This window comes from Chamaea fasciata, unplaced genomic scaffold, assembly GCF_029207755.1.
Source record: "Chamaea fasciata isolate MVZ Bird 193981 ecotype frontalis unplaced genomic scaffold, bChaFas1.0.hap1 SCAF_2, whole genome shotgun sequence".
Classification (NCBI taxonomy): Eukaryota; Metazoa; Chordata; class Aves; order Passeriformes; family Sylviidae; genus Chamaea; species Chamaea fasciata.
Genome location: NW_027094087.1, coordinates 84,184,184 through 84,191,946, shown reverse-complemented (window position 1 = coordinate 84,191,946; position 7,763 = coordinate 84,184,184). Strand labels below are relative to the sequence as shown.

Genomic DNA, 7,763 nt, shown 5'->3' with positions numbered 1-7,763 from the left:
GATTTTAATAACCTTCCAAAATCCTGTCTACTTAGCAGGAAGGTTTGATTGCTTTCCATTCAATGCTGATTTGGCTTCCAAATATCAGCATTTAAGACAGCTACGTAAGCATTCAGAATCAAATTTCTGAATACCCAAATTTTTCCAAGACTAAAATAAAACCAATCCAAAAAATTTCTATGATTTCTGAAAGAAGAATGATTAACACTCTTTTACTAAAATTAGATCACTTAATTTACCCATCTTTTTTAAACTTAAAGAAATGTAAAAAAAATGAATTTTTTTTGCTTTAAAAGTGTTGTAAGTTGCATCAACATGCTTCCTTTTGTTTTAATTTCAGAAATAAATTCTCTCCTATGCTCCCCAACATAATATTTGCTGTCTGAGAAGATTCACATAAAATATTTTATGTAATATTATTAGGCCTTTTCATTGCACTTTCCAATATATAAGAATAAATTGGAAGAAGCAATTTTTGTCAAAACTAGAGATACAGACATGAAGAAATGAAAAAAATTAGTTGCTAAATTCTTAAAAAATGTCTCAGTTTTGTTTTCAAATCATTGGCTAACACTTCCTGAGACAGACATGCAGTATTCTGTCAGAAAAGTCTATGTGAGATAACACTGGTACAGGTGTATATAAGATTTATGTCATGCTTTACTTAAATCCTATTCTCTTCTCTGCTTCCAGTTTGTGTAACTGTTGTAGATTTTTAGAAACCAAAACAATGATTAGTGATTAAGAACACAATTTGTTGGATGAACTTTGTATTAAGTAACAATTTACAACCTAGAAAGATTTGGGGGAAAAACCAAGGACTTGTTGAATAACCAGCAGATGAAAGGCCAAGAGAATAAGTAGCTGCATGCATGAAAATGTTAAAACTATATGTTTTAATATGTATGATTAGCTCTTACAACAAAACTGGAACCTAGGAGGAAGTTTGAGGAAAGCAGAAGTATTTCAGGCTTAGGGAAATCGTGTGCAAACGTGAATGCTTTACATGATCTCATTCACATGGCTGAGAAACCCATCTGCTTCTGTTTTCTAGCTTGCTTCCTTTCAGTCACACAGAGTCCTGTGATGCCACTCAAATAAAATCACCACCACCAAAGCAAATAAAGGCAATTCCCTTATCTGATAATGGTGGCCCTTCTCATCCCCTGCTGTGTGTGCTTCTTAAAAACCAGTATCATTGACATCAGCGGCTCCCAGTACACGATGTCTCATTTGTACGCCACAAGAAACAGAGCTGTAAGAAATGTTCCCAAGAATTAGAAGGCCATTCATCACCAATTAACAACACACTTTAATGGGTTTCTTAGCAACAACGTTTGTTTTAAGCATAGGCCCCTAAGGGACATGTTCTGTGTTGTCAGACAAACAGCAAATGAAGGCAGTTATTGATCCCTACACTGTTGTCGGCCGAATTACAACATACAAGGATAACTATTTCAAAATTACATTTGGAGTCAAAATGCTTATAGTACAAGAAGTTTCCATTAAGAATGAAATGTTCCTTCCATTCCTCCAGTGGGATTTGCATCTAAAAATATGATTCGCTGAAGGAATTTCAATCAGGAATTGCCAAAATGGATGTTAAATCTCCAGTCTTGAAGTTATAGAAACATGGTAAAACTCCAAAACCAGTGGAGATCAAATCCAGGTGAAAATATTTTGTCAGAATATTTTTAGGGAAGATAAAGAACCAAGGCATTGAAAAGCTTTCAAGAGGCCAAGTTCTAGAAGAAACTTCCAATCTGAAGTATGCTGAGCTCCAGGGCATAACTTTACCTGATGACAAAATTTCTCTTAATGCTTCCCATAATTTTTCGTCGAGTATGTGATTTTTCATCCTTCTGTTATTCAACTACCTGGGCATGCAGGACTGCTCATTTCCTTCTCTTTTCTTGGCAAGCATTGCTTTATACTATTTATACTATTTATACTATTTTTCTGAACTAAAAAATTCCATTCCTGGATTCATTCTGCAGGTTTTCTACACATCTGTTTACTTTTGCTTCTTACTGAGCATTTTTTCTCCCTTTATTTTTCTTGAAGGTGTTAATAGAATCACAGAATGATTTGGGTTGGAGGCGACCTTAAAGATCATTTAGTTCCAGCCCTGCTGAGGTGGCCAGGGACACCTTTCCCTAGCCCAGGTTGCTCAGAGTCCCATCCAAGCTGGCCTTGAACACTTCCAGGGATGGGGGATGTTGATCAAAGTCTTATATTCTCACTGAACCCTAACTAGAGGGAAAGCTTTGACTTAGTACTGTACCTTAGAGTAAAAAACTCCTGCTTGTGTAGGCAGCTGTGGCTGTTCATCATACAGGCTCTGTAACCACTTCCCCTTCCTTGGGGTCTGGATACACGTGCTCAGGACAGCTTTGCTATGGGTTGGTTGAATAAACTGTGATCACAGCACAGAAAGAGCTTCTCTTTCCCTGGAGCTGCAGTTGAACTCGTGGCCGCTCTGCCTGACCTTGCCTATTGCCTGCCTGACTATTGCTGTAGGCATGGCTACTCCTGGAGAGGTACCTCACTGACCACGACCTACAGACTTGACCTGGCCAGATCTCAGCCCTGTCCTGGCCCTGTGATCATGCTGAGCAGCCACGTGGCTCCGGGTTTACCTGGTCACCATCACCAGACTTGCTGAATCCAGTGAGACCCTGGCTGGTGAGGATATTCTGTGAGACTGGTGAAGACAGAATCCCATGGCCACCCCAAGCACCTTGCACCTGTTGCAGCATCTGGTCAGTGCTGTGGTCTGGCAGCAACCCAGGATGACCCACAGAGTCGTTTTTCAGACCCAGTCAGTGTCTAGAGATATGTATTCCCTACTCTGTAAGATGCAGTTGGCTGTTTCAGGAGAAATGCTTTCCCTGTGTTTCACCTGACTAAATGCAAGATGGACTAGCTGATGTTTCTTCAGTCTTTTGGACGCTGTAAAAAAAAAAAGGAATTATACAGATTTTCAGAAAGTTATTTTAAAGGAGAGCTGTTGTTATCTACAACCCAGGCATGCAACAGTCTTCAGTTAAATAAAAATTTCATTTTAGCTAGCTGATATTATTTGCTAGATGCTAAATCAGAGGGTGTCACTCATCTCTGATGGGTGATACTTGCTGGATCTGCCTTGTTTTCTGGGCTCATTCACAGCTGTCAACAATGTTAAGCCTCATTTCAAATATTTCTTAAAATAGTAGTTTTTGGGCACTATTTTTGTTATGTTTCCATTGTCCTTTTAACATTTATGCTAAAAGGTAACCATCAAATGGTGGTGAAAATAAGCCATATGTTACTTTATGGACTTTACAAGGATTGTGGATAGACAGCTTGGCTTCTCCTGGGTGGACTTTTTTCAAGGACTATTTCTTAAAAATAATTTTAAAAAGGGCATTACAATTTGAACAATACATATTCAACACAATGCAAGTTCCTTGAAAAGATGTACAAGACATTTTATTTTAAAGCCCTAGTCATGTTTCCATTCTTGTCAAGTAGACCTTTTGACCAAGGTAGAAAACTAAGGTTAAAAAACAGTTATGAAAGAAAGCACAGCCAGCATCTACTCTGCCTTCATTAACTGCACTGCCTGGGCCACTGCCAGATGCCTGAGAGCCACCCCCATAGACTGTTCCTGGTGGCCTCCCACCACTTCCCCTGCCCTGCCCATGGCCCAGGATGACACATCAGCCCACTGAGGCTGTCAGGCCCTACCTCTGCAACACCACAGTCGTGCTGGCCCCCAGCTCCTCATAGACCTTCTTTCTTGGCCATGGGCCCTGCCAAGCTGGGCCCACCCACAGGACCATAATCCATTCCTGTCCCCAGGGAGACACCAAAGCCCAGGGCTGGAGGTGAGCCAGTGGCTCCCAAGGCTCTTCTCCTGGCAGGGAGTGGGATGAACTTCAGTTGCCAAGCATTTGAGGAACAAAATGTTGTTTCCTCTTAACAATGGCTATTGTGCAGATATTTCTCCTGCTCTCATTAGCCCTGTCCCAGCCCTCAAGGTCAGGGAGAAGCCATTGTTCAGCTTTCGAAGTGTTGTAATCGAGATGGCCACTGCACTCAAAGTACTTCTTTAAAAACTCCAGAAGGCCTCAAGTATCAGTACCATGTTAGGTAGAAGTCTTTCATACCTTTCCTACGTAGCAATACTATGGGCAGCTCCCCACAGCTCTGGCTCTTTTGCTCCTTCTTCTCTTCCTGCTGCAGTTCCAGCTCGCTGCTTCCTGTTGCTAGCACAGCCCCCTAACCCTGTCTGTCCCTCATACAGTGGCTTACCTGATCTGTCCCTCACACGGCCTCCTATCCCTTCCTCCTCACAGCACAACCAACAGACTCCAACCCATTCTCTACCCACTAACTCACTCTTATCACACACAGCTGTGAGGGCAAGACTGTTCCCACTCTCTGGTAATTAACACAGCTGCAATATATCAGAGGCAGGATTACCTGTAGCGCTATCTCTATCTGTTTTCCCACATCTGAGGGCCTTTTTCTAAAAGGATCTCCCAGTAGCTTTGCAGAGTTACCGTGATGTATTTCCTGGCTGTGTAATGTAAATATGTACATGACTCTAAGGCCAAAGGCAGCCCCATGCTGGATGCACAGATGAGATGAAGGAGGCTGGCAACTCATGCCCCACTGCCATCTATCTGACCCAGGTGTCAGGGGATTGGTTTTTTTTTTTTCTTTAGGGGGTCCAATGCTACAAGCAAGTGGTGGATTTAGCTGCCCTTATCATAGGTCTTCAGACCTTTTCTTTTCCTGCCTTGTCTTGGTAGCAAAGGAATGGTTGTGCCTGACTATATCCAGGGAGGGACCTAGGGATTTCAAATATAAGCCTGTCTACAGAAGTGTTCTTTGTTGACAATGCGATTTGAAGCAGGCAACTGACTTGCATAACTAGTCATTGAATAGTCATAAGTTTTGTGCTTTATTCTTCTTAATAAATACTAGAACAAAGTTTCTGTCATGTTTCTTCCTTGCCTGAACCACATCCAGAAAAATGACGCTGTAGGTGTTCAAGGCCTTGCGAAAACTTCAAGAGTCAGAACAGTTCAGGAACTTGATTTCACTGCCCACCCCATATTTGGCCTTTGAAGAGGTTTATGGACAGACCAGACTGCAAATGCAAAGTCGTATCAGTCCAAAATAATAAAAAAAAAATCTTATGAGGCACTTTCTTCATCAGATATTCTACTGTACCTCTGTGTGTCTTGATCCCACTGCTCTTTAAAAGAATTCAGGGCCAAAATGGGGACAAGGAAATGACAATTTGAAAAGGTTTCTTTATTTACTATGGACTGCCTGTCTGAATTTTAGTTTAGGTAAACTATTCCACTGAAACAAATAATTTAAAAGAATCTTTTAAAAGTTAAACACTTTAACACCACACATAAAAATTACCAGGTTGTTCCTAAACATGTCTTGTAGGGTTCTTGTGGCCTAAAATACAAAATTTATTTTTGTGATTTGGCAAAGATTGCACAGCGGATTTATCTATTTCTGGGCAAGGATGTTGACTTTATTTCAAGTGGCCTGATTAGCAAGCATCAATACCCAAAGTATTTCTCTCTTCAGACTATTTGATAGTCATTGTTTAAGTCCCTGTAGTGGTTTGAAAGCACAACAAATGAGAGGCTCCAAGTCAGAGATACAATTTAATAGGAAAAAAAGAAAGAAAGTAAAATAAAATAGATGCAATAACACAAAAGACCACTGACAGAGTCAGAATACAACCTGAGTGTAGTGATGGAAGCAGTCCAGATGAGGTGGTCTTCCTGAAGCAGTGATCCTGTAGAAAGGTCTGGTAGCTTGGGTCCTCTGGGAATCCAGTGGGTAAGCGCCCCTCTGGTGTTCAGAGTCTCAGCTTATATCCAGGCTGGAATGCTTGGTTCCTCCCTCTGGGCAGAGCATCTCACAATGGGATGGTGAGTCATGTGATAAGGCCTGATGGGCCCATTAACAGGAGGTAGTCCAGGAGGGGGTTATCTGTGAGCTGTGTAGCAAGGGTGCTGATGGGCCATTAACAGAAGATAATCCAGAGTGGAGGAGGCAGGGGGCACTGCCTCACCTGGTTTCAACAGTTCATGAAGATGGTGATAGAATATACTTCAACCCAGGACAGTCCCTTACCAACAGCCTTGTTTTTTTGAATTCAGTCCCTCTGCTACTCTTTTCTATTAGTTAAAAACAATTTTGGGACTTGACAAAGAGTTATTATTTTCTTTCCAGTTAATGTGTAAATTTACCCAATTCTGCCACCGACTTCTGAAAGAAAAAACAAGGTTTAAAAAAAATGCAAGATTCTTGCTTTCTTTACTCTCTTGTTACAGGTCAGAAAATTGCATTTTGACCAAAAAAATACCCTCTGTAAAAACACCCTTGTTCTGAACAATGTCTTCTGAATTCTGCATTTCAAGAATCTACCTCAAGTTATGAAAAAATATTTTCTCTTTCTGAAGAGATGGAGTCATCCACCCCCCACAAGTTTGGTTTACAAAATGGTTCTGTTTCCTAGGTAAAGAAAGAAAAAACCTTTCAACACTCTGAAGAAAACTGGTCATGTTCTTTTGGTTATGAATCATTTCTGAAAGTCAGGAGCTCTTATAATTCTGGTTTCTGGCTCTAGTTCTGTATTATATTGTTTCTAGAGTGAATCTATATTTCCCATTAATTTAACAATCCAAAAGTCCCGCTATTCTATGCCATAAAGTTTCAGAGGCTATAATGCATATCCTCAAGGGAAAAAGGTCAGCATAGATACAGGAATGTAATTCAAGCTCTATTGATTTGTATTTGCTGAGGGTATGCTGGTTAGTGTGATACAAACAGGGAATGTACTCTTTGAAAGACAGGACAATCCTGTAAAGAAACCCATTGAAGTGGCTACTTGCCAAGACAGTCCTTTTCTATTGCATTGATAAGTAACAAGTATTTCAAAGACAAAGAAAATACTGCCTGGGAGTAATAGAACTCTTATCTTACCCTTGACTTACCATACATATTTTCAATTTTTTTTTAAATGGTACTTTGTGCCATGTGCCTTATTAGTATGCCTCATTAGAAATGTCTCAAAGGGTTTGTTTTCAGAAACATAATCTTATAGTTCTTGCCCCCATCATCAAATTAAAAAAATCAAAAATACATTTTAAGGGTAACTCTGGATTAAATATCTGTCTAGAGAAAATCTTGGTCACAGACATGACCATCAAAAAATAGAAGTCTGTTGGCTCTATCCTTTTGTCAGCTTTGTCTGTCTTGTGCTCCTGAATTTAAGAGTTACAAGGCCATGGAAAAAGGATTTGGCAGTCTCCCTCTTTGCCACCAAATCCGAACTTCTTAAGACCTTCAGCCTCAGTGAAGAATATGTCTCTGAGGTGTCTGTGTTTGGCATTGTCCTACTACCTTCACACAAGTTTCTGTGCTCAAAAAATGCATGAGAGAAAGGGCATTAGCAGGAAAAGAAAGGCTGAATACAGTACTGAGCCTCCCTCTAAAAGATATATCTGTTTCATAAGCTGTCCTTGAGACAGTGAATACAAATGTGAGGAGAACATGGCAGAACCTCCTGGATGTTGGACCTAATCACCAATAACAGGACGGGGTGACCAAGAGGCATTCCACGAGTTTTTTATTTCATTATCAGTCTTAGTGAAAATAGAGATATAAAAGATGCTAAAGCTCACATCATAACATCAGAAGTCATGTTCTCTTTTTTTTACAAGGCCTTTAAAAAGTTCTTT

At 40.3% G+C, this 7,763-nt stretch overlaps 1 long non-coding RNA gene across 2 annotated transcripts; it reads right to left on the bottom strand.

Moving 5' to 3' along the window:
- Positions 1–814: 814 nt before the first annotated feature.
- LOC136286047 (uncharacterized) lies at positions 815–4,330 on the bottom strand. Of its 2 annotated transcripts, none has more exons than XR_010719707.1 (3): positions 4,152–4,330; positions 2,285–2,952; positions 815–1,255 (listed from the first exon to the last, which is right to left on the bottom strand). It is a non-coding gene; the product is annotated as an uncharacterized lncRNA (long non-coding RNA). The 2 variants fall into 2 exon arrangements; XR_010719708.1 differs by lacking the exon at positions 4,152–4,330 and adding an exon at positions 3,730–3,924.
- Between the last annotated feature and the right edge of the window lie 3,433 nt (positions 4,331–7,763).